The 10,055-nt window shown below is 40.2% G+C and overlaps 1 protein-coding gene across 1 annotated transcript in view; it reads right to left on the minus strand.

Annotated features, from left to right (window-relative positions):
- The window catches only part of LOC119049586 (torsin-1A-interacting protein 2), a 30,531-nt gene extending 23,561 nt beyond the window's left edge, over nucleotides 1-6,970 (minus strand). The window contains exon 1 of the mRNA XM_037145620.2: nucleotides 6,880-6,970. The gene's annotated coding sequence lies outside the window, so the exon portion shown is untranslated. The remainder of the gene's footprint in view (nucleotides 1-6,879) is intronic.
- Between the last annotated feature and the right edge of the window lie 3,085 nt (nucleotides 6,971-10,055).

Raw genomic sequence — 10,055 nt, forward strand, 5'->3', positions numbered from 1 at the left:
ACAAGGGGGTGGTGGGCAAGTGATACAGTGATGCAAAGAGGAGCCTTATGGGAGGGTCTGCATCTTTGTTTTTCTCATAAAATTGTGAGCAACTGCCTTCATAGGAGTAAAGTAAAACAGGCCTACCCAATGCTGCTGTGGGAAAGACAGTTCATCTTGGCATCCTCCATCGAGGCACACATCTGCAGAGGGGATATCTCACAGGGTACCATCCAGGAAGAGACGGCCCAGAGAACCTCACCTGGCCAGGTATTCAACAATAATCCTGCCTGTGGCATAATACTTAGCGACAACAGCTAACATTCAAATGAAGTATCACTATCTATTCAAAGCACTTTACATGTATTACCTCACATAATCCTTACAATAATCCATCTGAAGAAACAGAGAGGTTGAGCAACTTGCCCAAGATCACACAGGTCATAAAGAAATCGGTATTTGAGTCCAGGCAGATGCTTCTGGAGCCTGTACTCTTCGCCACTACAAAATACCACCTTTCTGAAGCAGTGACTATTGAGCTTAAAAAGTCTTCCTAAACTATTTGCAAAGTTAAAAGAATACTCTTCAATTGTGTATCTATACTGATTGAGGTGGATGTGGGGGAAATAATCTCTCATAATTTTTCACTTCCACACAAAAAGATTGAGGATAGATTTCAGGGAGTCCCGAACCTCCTGAAATTACGTATAATTTTTTTATGTACACATATGCATTTTTTTTCCCCAGGAAAGAGAGTACTATGTACTTGTAGACTCCCAAAGGAATCTGAAATGGCTCAGAACCATTAGGTGCTTCCATCCTCAACTCTATTAAGTGAAAAGCAGCTGATTTGAGGCAAGTATATGATTATGATCATAAGACTTGTAGAAATGCTGAAAACATCTATAACTGCCATTACTCTTGATTATTAAACATAATTGTTTAAATTATTAAAGAAACCACTGTGTACCAGGCCCAATGTAAAGTTCTATGGATATAGAGAGAAGAATCTTACAGGACTTCTAGTTGACCAGGGTGTCCAGACTGGAAGCAATTTTAGGTAAAAGCTGAGGGTTTTTACGTGAATATAAAAAGACTGGAGAGATCTTAGGGAATTTAGGAAGGCCCACCCAAGAAGCTATGGAATGCCTTTATTTTCAAACAAACCTAACCAACAACAGTGGGCAAAAATCAAAAGTTTAAAGGGTTTTCCTACTGCACAAATACTACACAAAAGAAAAACTCAAACCAGATTTTTCTGTGAGAACTAACGTAAATTTAAGATTCTTCCTGAAACTTTATTAGAAGATTAGAAAAATAGTACTTTAACACCAAAGTGGAAAATGCAGTTTTATTTAATCCATTGAAATTTACATACACTAACGATGGCAGCTTAATACATATTAAATAATTTACCTCCTTTAATATTCTGATTATATTTCATTCTTTGCTATTTCTTAAACAGACATTAGTAAGCAAATTGAAATCTACCCTTGATAGACCAACACTAACCCCTTATTGTTCTTGGCGGTAGGATAATGTAAGTTTCGGAATGAGTCAGGATTGGTGATTTCTCCAAGAAAACTGTATCCCTTACACTTCAGTTCAGCCAACTCCTCATAAGCTATATAAAATCAAAGACAGGCACACAGAAAGAACTTAAGTGCTTTAAACAATCCTGAATTCCCATTTTAAATATTTTCTTCCATAGGAAGGCTAATTGATAATCAAAAGTTGATTTTTTTTTCTGGTACAAGACAGTTTTTCTAAATTTCAAAACCTCTAAAGTGAAGTTTTTTGAGTTTCATATTTCACAACTAGTTTGGAATTTAGATGATGGGGGATTAAGGGATATGAAAAAAGGAATCACTCATCTTTTAAAATTCATATAAACTAAATTCTATGTCAAAATATATTATGAAAATGAACACTCCTGAAAACAAGCCTTCGGCCTAAGTGCTGTGAAGCACCGCTACCAACGGGGCTGAGTCCTGCGGGCGGGAGAAGGCTCCGGATGACAGTCTCCAGCAGCATCTAGTACACAGGCTGTTCGCTCTTACCAAGGACAGACAAGCCAAAGGGAAAAATATGACCCTGGCTTAGGCAACAGCTGCAGAATGTTCTCCTCTCGCCCCAGGAACTGACAAAACAGGTGTGTGCACGCATTGCTAGCATACCACAGAGGGGAATACTGGCTTCGAAATGCTTTCGTGTACTGCCATCTGCCTTGCCCTAAAGGCCTGACAGTCCAGAGTTCAAATTCTGTCTACAGTTTCGATTTAAAACATGGGCTGCTAAACCTTTCATTAATATGCAGCTTAAAACAGGGAGACCTAATAACAAGCTTAGGTTTTTCTGTACATGTACCAGCTCTTTGTGTCTGTGTTTAAAGCTAGTTTCTAAGTCTTGCCCACTTCCTCTCACTATGTCCACTGTTACAATATGCCAGTATTATTATTTTCACCGTTTTCCAGATGCTGTATATATTTTCTGAGTACAGAGTCTTCCTTCCCTTCTTAAGTCCTCCCAGCTCCCTTGACTTGGATCTTGGGTCTAGGTTGACCAGTAGAGGCAAAAAGCAGTGCACAAAGGATCAACGAATCTGCTAAGATTTCCCACAGTGGGAAGCCTTCCATTCCCCCAACCACCTTTAGTGTCTACATCATTCCAACACATTTTTATTGAACGTTGTAGTTTGAACTACAGTCATGAGCCACGTAATGATGTTCAGGTCAACGACGGACTGCGCACAGGACCACATATAGGCCTGTGGTCCCATAAGGTTGTAATAGAGCTGAAAAGTCCCTGTCACCCACTGAAGCCCAAAACATTAGTCCTGTGTTTGTGGTGATGCTGGTGTAAACAAACCAACTGTACCGCCAATTGTATAGAAGTAAAGCACAGTTATATACAGTACATAACAGTATGTTACCGGTTTGTGTGTTTACTATACTACACTTTTTAATCTTTATTTCAGAGTGCACTCTTTCTACATATAAAGAAATGTTTGCTGTAACACATCTCATCTTTACTAAGACTCTTGATTGCATCATGATTTATTGTGCTTGATTTAACCTCAGGCTGTTTAGTGCAGAAACATGCTACACAAGCTTTGCAGCATAGAAGTAACAGGCCATATACACCATGTAGCCTAGGTGTGCTGTGGCTGTATCGTGTAGGTTCCTATAAGTGTTCTCTGTGAGGTCCACATGACAAAATCGCCTAATGGTGTACCGCTCAGAATGTGTCCCTGTCATTAAGAGGCACATGACTGTAATTTCAAAGGTGGCAAAAATATGCAGGGTTCCCCTATACCTTTATCCAGTTTCTCCTAAAGTCAACACATTTCATAAAATTTCAGTACCATTATAAAAACACAAGAAAGTAACACTGGTACAATGGTATAACTAACTAAACTACAAACTATTCAAATTTTATCTGTTTCTCCACTAATGTCCTGCTTTTGTTCCAGGGTCCAACCCCACATTCCATTTGGTTGTTAATTCCCGAGTCTGCAAGGTGAGTTTCTCCAACTTTACCTGTCTTCGGTGGCCTTCCCTGGGGTGTGCGACCTCGACACGTTTGAAAGCCCTGACCAGTTATTTGGTAGAACATCCCTCAATCTGGGTTTGTATAATGTTTCCTCATGATCAGAAACAAGAGGTTATGCATTTTTGACAAGAATACCACCACAGAAATGACGACGCATCCTTCTAACTGCAACTTCTGGCTGGGTTCCTGGCGCCCACTAGGGATGTGAACCTCAATAGGCTGCTGACATGGTATCGCCAACTCTTAAGTTACATTTTTCCTTTCTACCTAATAATTATCTTGGGGACATACTTTGGAGACTAAGCAAATATCCTGATTTTCCTCAAACTTTCACCCACTAGCCTTACAGGTGGATTTGTCCACAGTGATTACTACAGTATTGTTTGCCTAATAGTGAGTTACAGTATTGTTTGCCTAATGGTGAGTTTCTATTTCCTGCTTTCCATGTTTATTCATTGGAATTCTTCTGTAAGAAAGAGTTATGCCTTCTCCTCTATTTATTTAATCCACTATGTTAGCCTAGACTTGTGGATACTTATTTTACTTTATTCTATACATTAAAATCCCCCACTATCATTTTCATCTTGTTGCTCAATTTGTTCCAGCAAACCCCCAAACTTTTTGTGAGCATTTCCTTAGTTTCAAGCACCACAAGGTGCTCCAGTCTGACCTCGTGTTTTCTCTGCCTCAAGCCCTGGAATCAACTACTCTAAAAAAATCCTGCCTCCTTTCGTGGGAGGGTTCTGTTTAAAAACTTCGAGCAGGGCACTTACTGCGCTGTGGTCTCACCGTTGGGCCCACAGCTCAGACAGCCGCCACCAATGGTGGCTTCTTTATTAAACTCATCAGCTGGAAACCACAAGCATCACTTGTGAGCTGGTTAGAAGTACAAGTTCTTGGGCCCCACCCCAGACCCACTAGACCAGAATCTTTGAAGGTCTGGTGCAGGAATTTGCATTTTAACAGGTTAACAGACTCACCAGGTGATTTACAAAATGCTGTTTTAAGGAGGAAAAGCTAGTTTTCCTTCACTATAAACCCTACAGTTACTATGTGTATCCCTCATAAAAAAAGTGAAAAATGAGTTTTCATGACTTGGGTATAAATCATATTTTTACTGCCACAACTAATAAAACTATAGGTGAATGCCTCATTTGTTAAGATACTAAACACTCCCCTATTCTTATTTTCCTATTATGTTTTTAAATGTGGTGGCCACAGTAGTAGTTACAAGGTACAAATCCCGTCACTTTCACAGAAAGAGGTTGTAAGTCAGCGCCGGTCGACTCCTGCCTGTATGTGTGGCCTAAGGACTGCACAAATACGAGCCCCTCGCAGCACTGTCCTCCCAGGTCGGGCTGCCTGGGCCTGGCTCACCTGCTCCAGCAGTGGCCCACGGAGCGCTTCTCTCTGCCTCACTCTCTTTCCCCGCCCCCAGACGCAAGGAAGGACTGTGCCTGGGTGGAACCGGCACTGCGAAGGTCGCACTGCGAAGGTCGGAGGGAAAGGGTGGCACTTACAGCTACGGGGCACAAAAGAAGCCTTCAGGAGCTTTTACTACTCTTTGAATTTTTAAATAAAAGTACAACTAGAGGCTTTGTTTTTTTGGAATGGGGAAAGCAGGGAAAACTGTGCCACAGGAAAGTCCTGTCCTATCTTCTCTAGTAGGTTAGAATAAAGTACAGGACCAGAGAGCTCTATTTATATAAGTAAAACAAAACCCTCAGAAGTTAACAAACCAATGTTTTAAATATGACTTTTCATAAGATTGTTACAAAAAAAAATATGTTATGAGGTCAGCTATACCTATGTCATAGGTCAGGTATACCTATGGTCAAAGGCTAAGGGAAATTAAAAAATTAAAACAATTTCATCTGTTGAGGTAGTGGAATTACAGGTACATTCTCTTCCATACTATTTTATAAAAATAATGTGCCAACAACTCCTTTAATATAATAGTAGTAAAGAGCAAAGTAGCCCAATTAGTAATATCTTCCATTTATTGAGTCTATGCTATCCCTCTTAGGATTCCAAATAACCCTGCCTATCTCCACTATACAGATGAGGAAATGGACTCGGGGAGAAAGCAGCCTGCCCAGGTCACACAGTTGATAGAACAGGACTTCAACTCAGCTGTGACTCCAAAGTCTAAGCACATAATCAATGCTTCAGAGAAATGTGAATTCCCAAAGAATACAGTATAAAATAACCTCTTAGGCAAAAAATAAGTTATATATACAAGACACAATACATTATTAAAATACCCTATAATCCTTAAATAGTTACCTAAATTCTTGTTACTTTATTTGTGAATTACAGAAACTCTTGGCCTAGTAGTACCGTCTCTACGCTAGGAGGGAAACCGAGTGAAATAGCACTGGAATGAGTCACTCATGGTTTCGTGATTCCCTATCAGCAAAACTGGTTATCGAGTTATGGACTCTGCATTCAGTGTAATAAACACTGCTGGGAAGAGGCGTTCAAAGTTTTCATAGCAAGTGTCAATTTCTAATCCACACAAAGGTTTTCAAGAACATTTTTAGTTCTTCTACCATAAAGTTCCTTTTTAAATTCAATGATTTTCCACTAGCCATTCATATTCCACACATGTGCTTAATTGCCACAGCCCTAATTCTTAAAAAAAAAAAAAGAAAAGATAAAAGGATCTGTCATATAGATCCAAAATAAAATGTTTTAAAACCTAAAGAGAGTTAAAACGGAAAGCAAAACCAGTAGGTTGCATCAGGGTAAGACAATTCATTTCGGCATTTGAGTATGAAGACTAACAATTACGCGCTACTGGTAGAAAAGGAGGTGCTAAACACTTTCTTGAAGGAGAGAAAAAGAGGGTGAACTTTTCCATCGGCTACGAAATACAACTGGGAAGACAAATTGTAAGCAAAATGGTGATTGTAGGGTCTTACTAGAACTTCAAACTTTGCCCTTTTTAGTGCCATTAAGATTACAAAAAGTGAGTGGGGGGTTACTGTCATCTAATAAGAATTAAGAAGACAAAAAACGGGATCTTGTTAGATACGGAAGTAAAGGGAGTAACCGCCCTGCACAGGTACATTTCCCGTTTACACTTTGAACCTCATGGGAATTCTGCTTCTCGTTTCAAAGTCCAAACCAAACATTTAACCCCACCTCGCCCTTTGTAATATTTATAAAATTGTTTCTCTTTCTCTTTTTACTCCAAAACAAAAATACCCCCTACCTGCTTCGTTTTGAGGTTTTTGTGGTAGGCGGGTGGGGGTGGGGAGAAACTGTTTCTGAAAGATTTTTCAAAAAGATATCAAATCAAATATTAAAACATGAAAAAGTTGTATACAGATTTTATGTACTTACAAATTCCAGTGGAGTTTGAAATCGACCACGGTCAATGTCAAGGGAGCACTCCCACCGATCTGATCCACGAAACCAGGAGGTACCCTCTCGGACGCCGGCCGAAGAGAATGTCGCCCAGTCTCTGTCCACGTGACGATGACCTCTGCTGGGAGGGGAGGCGCCCGAGGAATGCTGGGACTAGTAGTCGCTCTGCCCCGCCCCCTCGGTTTACACCCGCCCCCTACCCCCCTTCTCCACTGCCCAGTGAGCCGCCGGCGCCAGGCAGTGGTGAGTCCACCCAACAGAAGTACACGCCTGCCCGCATTCTTGTGCTGCTGTGTGACAGACAGGAAAGACGGGCATCTCTGCAATATGACCCTAACTCTTATAATGACCCCTAATTCATAGGCTGAAAGAACCCATGGAGCCGACACATCGAGAGGCACTACCCAATGATAGGGGCCAGCACCAGTCAAACGACTTGAACCTGGCCTCTACAGTTACGAGGTGCGTGTGGTCAAACTCAGTTTGCTCCTATCCAGTGGGGTTGTTGTGAGTAAAAGAGATTATGTACTAACCGTGTCTGCTAAGTGATAGTGGTTGATGAATAAAAACAGCTACTATATGGATCTATTAATTTTATAAATGTGAAACCTGAAAAATGGAAAGGACGTATTAATGCAGTCATTTAATCTGAATTATAGTTTTTGTGTATCTCTTTCCTAATACCCTAGGGATAAAGAATACAGCCATTAATTTAATTCATGTAGTTATTAAACATCTGTTATGTGCCAACATAGATGTTTAATAACTATATGAATTAATGAGTACAGGGGTGGGTAAAAGTAGGTTTGAATTCAACCACACCAGAAGGCAGTAGAGCTAACCCCACTGAACAGGTCACTGAAATTCAGGTTTGTCTACTGATTTTCAAAAACTACAAGAATGTATAAATAATGAATGTGGGCAATTTGAGCACTTACAAGACTGTACCTAAGTGCAGTGTGCCATTATGACATTCTTTTGAGTTAATAAAGCTATTGTAATAATCATAACCTAAATGCCTTCCCATAAAAACAGAAAACCTACTTTTGCACACCCCTGTATATTGTTATAACCATTCTTTCCTTACCTGTCTTCTTCTTTGATTCAGTGAATTACTCTATTATTTCAAATTCCCAAAGCAAATGCCTAACATCCAGAGCTCATGTCTCCTGTTGGCGACCCAGCAATTCCTTTATAATACTGGCAAAGAGTCTGCTGTCTCTGTAATGCCACCTGTTTTGGACACACCTGTAGCTCGGTAAACATCCCCGGCAGAACATGTGATTGGCCTAGCATTACCTCACAGTTATGATGAAAGGTGGTATTTGAGAGGGTTGCTAGGTGAGGGGGGCAGGTATGGCAGAGCTAGGGTTCTGTATTCCTGTTACTTAGATGAAATGGGGAAAATCCTAAACAAATATTTGTTAAAGTTACCATGCCTCTGATTTTACTTTTGATTCCAATGATTCATTTCTTTGGGAAGCTATTCCTAAGCTTTACAAGCATTTTTAATGATGAAATAACACATGTACTGATTAGTTGATAATACGTAGAACCTCTTGTCTCTTCTTTTTGATATGTTCCCCCAACCCAAGTTTTACAAATTTATATCCAAAAGTCACCTGTCCTGGTAAATGTATTCAAGAGGCTTTTAATATATGCATTGATATTCATAATAGAATGTTATATATTAATATCATAGTTTTATATCCTTTAATAATTATATTACAGTGCTTATACTATTATATCATAATGAGTAATATAATAGGCACCTTATAGAGAAAGCATTACTTAAAACAAATAAATTTTCCAAACTACATGTTTTCCAAACATATATCTAACCCAGCCTGACAAGGGAGACTATCCTTTTAATTTTCCCTTAAAAGGTTTCTCTTCTTCCTTTTTTTTTTTTAAAGTAGCCTCTTCTCAATGTGCCTGTTCCTCCAGTTTCTTTGGCTACATTGTACATAGTAAACTAAACTAAACAAACTAAAACCTAGAGCATGCAATTCCTTGTGTAGGTGGCCAAATATATGGCCTATCAATGAAAACACAGAACCTGTTAAGATTTCATTAAATTGAAATTTGTGCTGTTAGAACAGTTGCTCAAAAGCACTCTACAATGATTTAAAATACTTGATAGAAAATACCTTCAAAACTTGGAAATCATTCTAATTTGCATCCAAATTATAATTTTTAAAATCTTTTCGTAAGAATCGATTATAAAAGATTAAGTGTATGTATATTCTGAAGGTAACAATCGGTATTCAGACTTGACACTAAATTCCCCTTCAATGTAAACTAGGTTAGATATTTGCAGGTTTTCTGCATCTGTAAGTATGGTATATGGGTATGAAACAAAGAGTGCTTTTATTCATGCCTTCTTATTCAGCAAACTAAACGCAGGAAACCCTAAATCAAATGCAGTATATCAAGTCATGCCCAGAAACAAAGTAAAAATAACGGATCACAACTTAAAACTACAACTATCTTTAATTAATCAATGTATTTGTTCATTTCTTTGTCCATAACAGCAATAAGGTTCTGGAAGAGTGATGATGGAATACAGCGTTCATACAAAAGCCAGGAATGACCACTTTTGCCATGCGCACGTTTCGCAAGTGTAAAGCCACCCGAGTATGCCTGCCGTTTCGACTGTATACACTCTCAACAGGTGACTTAGAATTTAACTGCTCTCCTAAGGAGCCTGAAACCAAAATGTTCTCCAAGAAAAGATGACACCTGCAAAAGTACCGTTATCATCATCCCTCCTGCCGGGAACATTTTCAGCCTTGGCTGAAACCCTTAGGAGCAGGTTTCAGGTAAACTGCGCCACAGTCCGGGGACGAGGACCGAAACCTCTCCGCCCCCGTCATCCTCCGCCCCTCCAGACACTTGGCACTGGGAGCCAGGCACGGGCGTCTCCGGCGTGCAGGCAACAGTTGCCATGAGCAGCTGGGTTCAGGACACGCAATTTGCCCAGCCAGCTGTCCCTTCCCCGCTGTCCCCTCCCTCCCTCTCCCAAAGCCGAAGACGACGACGCCTTCCTCCCTCTTCTCCTCCTCTTTGGTGCCTTCAGCCAGGAGGCGGGAGTGACCCTCAGCAGCTGACCCAGCGCAGACACTGCCTCTCCTACAGCTCTCGGACACACC

The sequence above is a fragment of the Artibeus jamaicensis genome, unplaced genomic scaffold, assembly GCF_021234435.1.
Source record: "Artibeus jamaicensis isolate MK-2021 breed Jamaican fruit bat unplaced genomic scaffold, CSHL_Jam_final contig_327, whole genome shotgun sequence".
NCBI classification, from domain to species: Eukaryota; Metazoa; Chordata; class Mammalia; order Chiroptera; family Phyllostomidae; genus Artibeus; species Artibeus jamaicensis.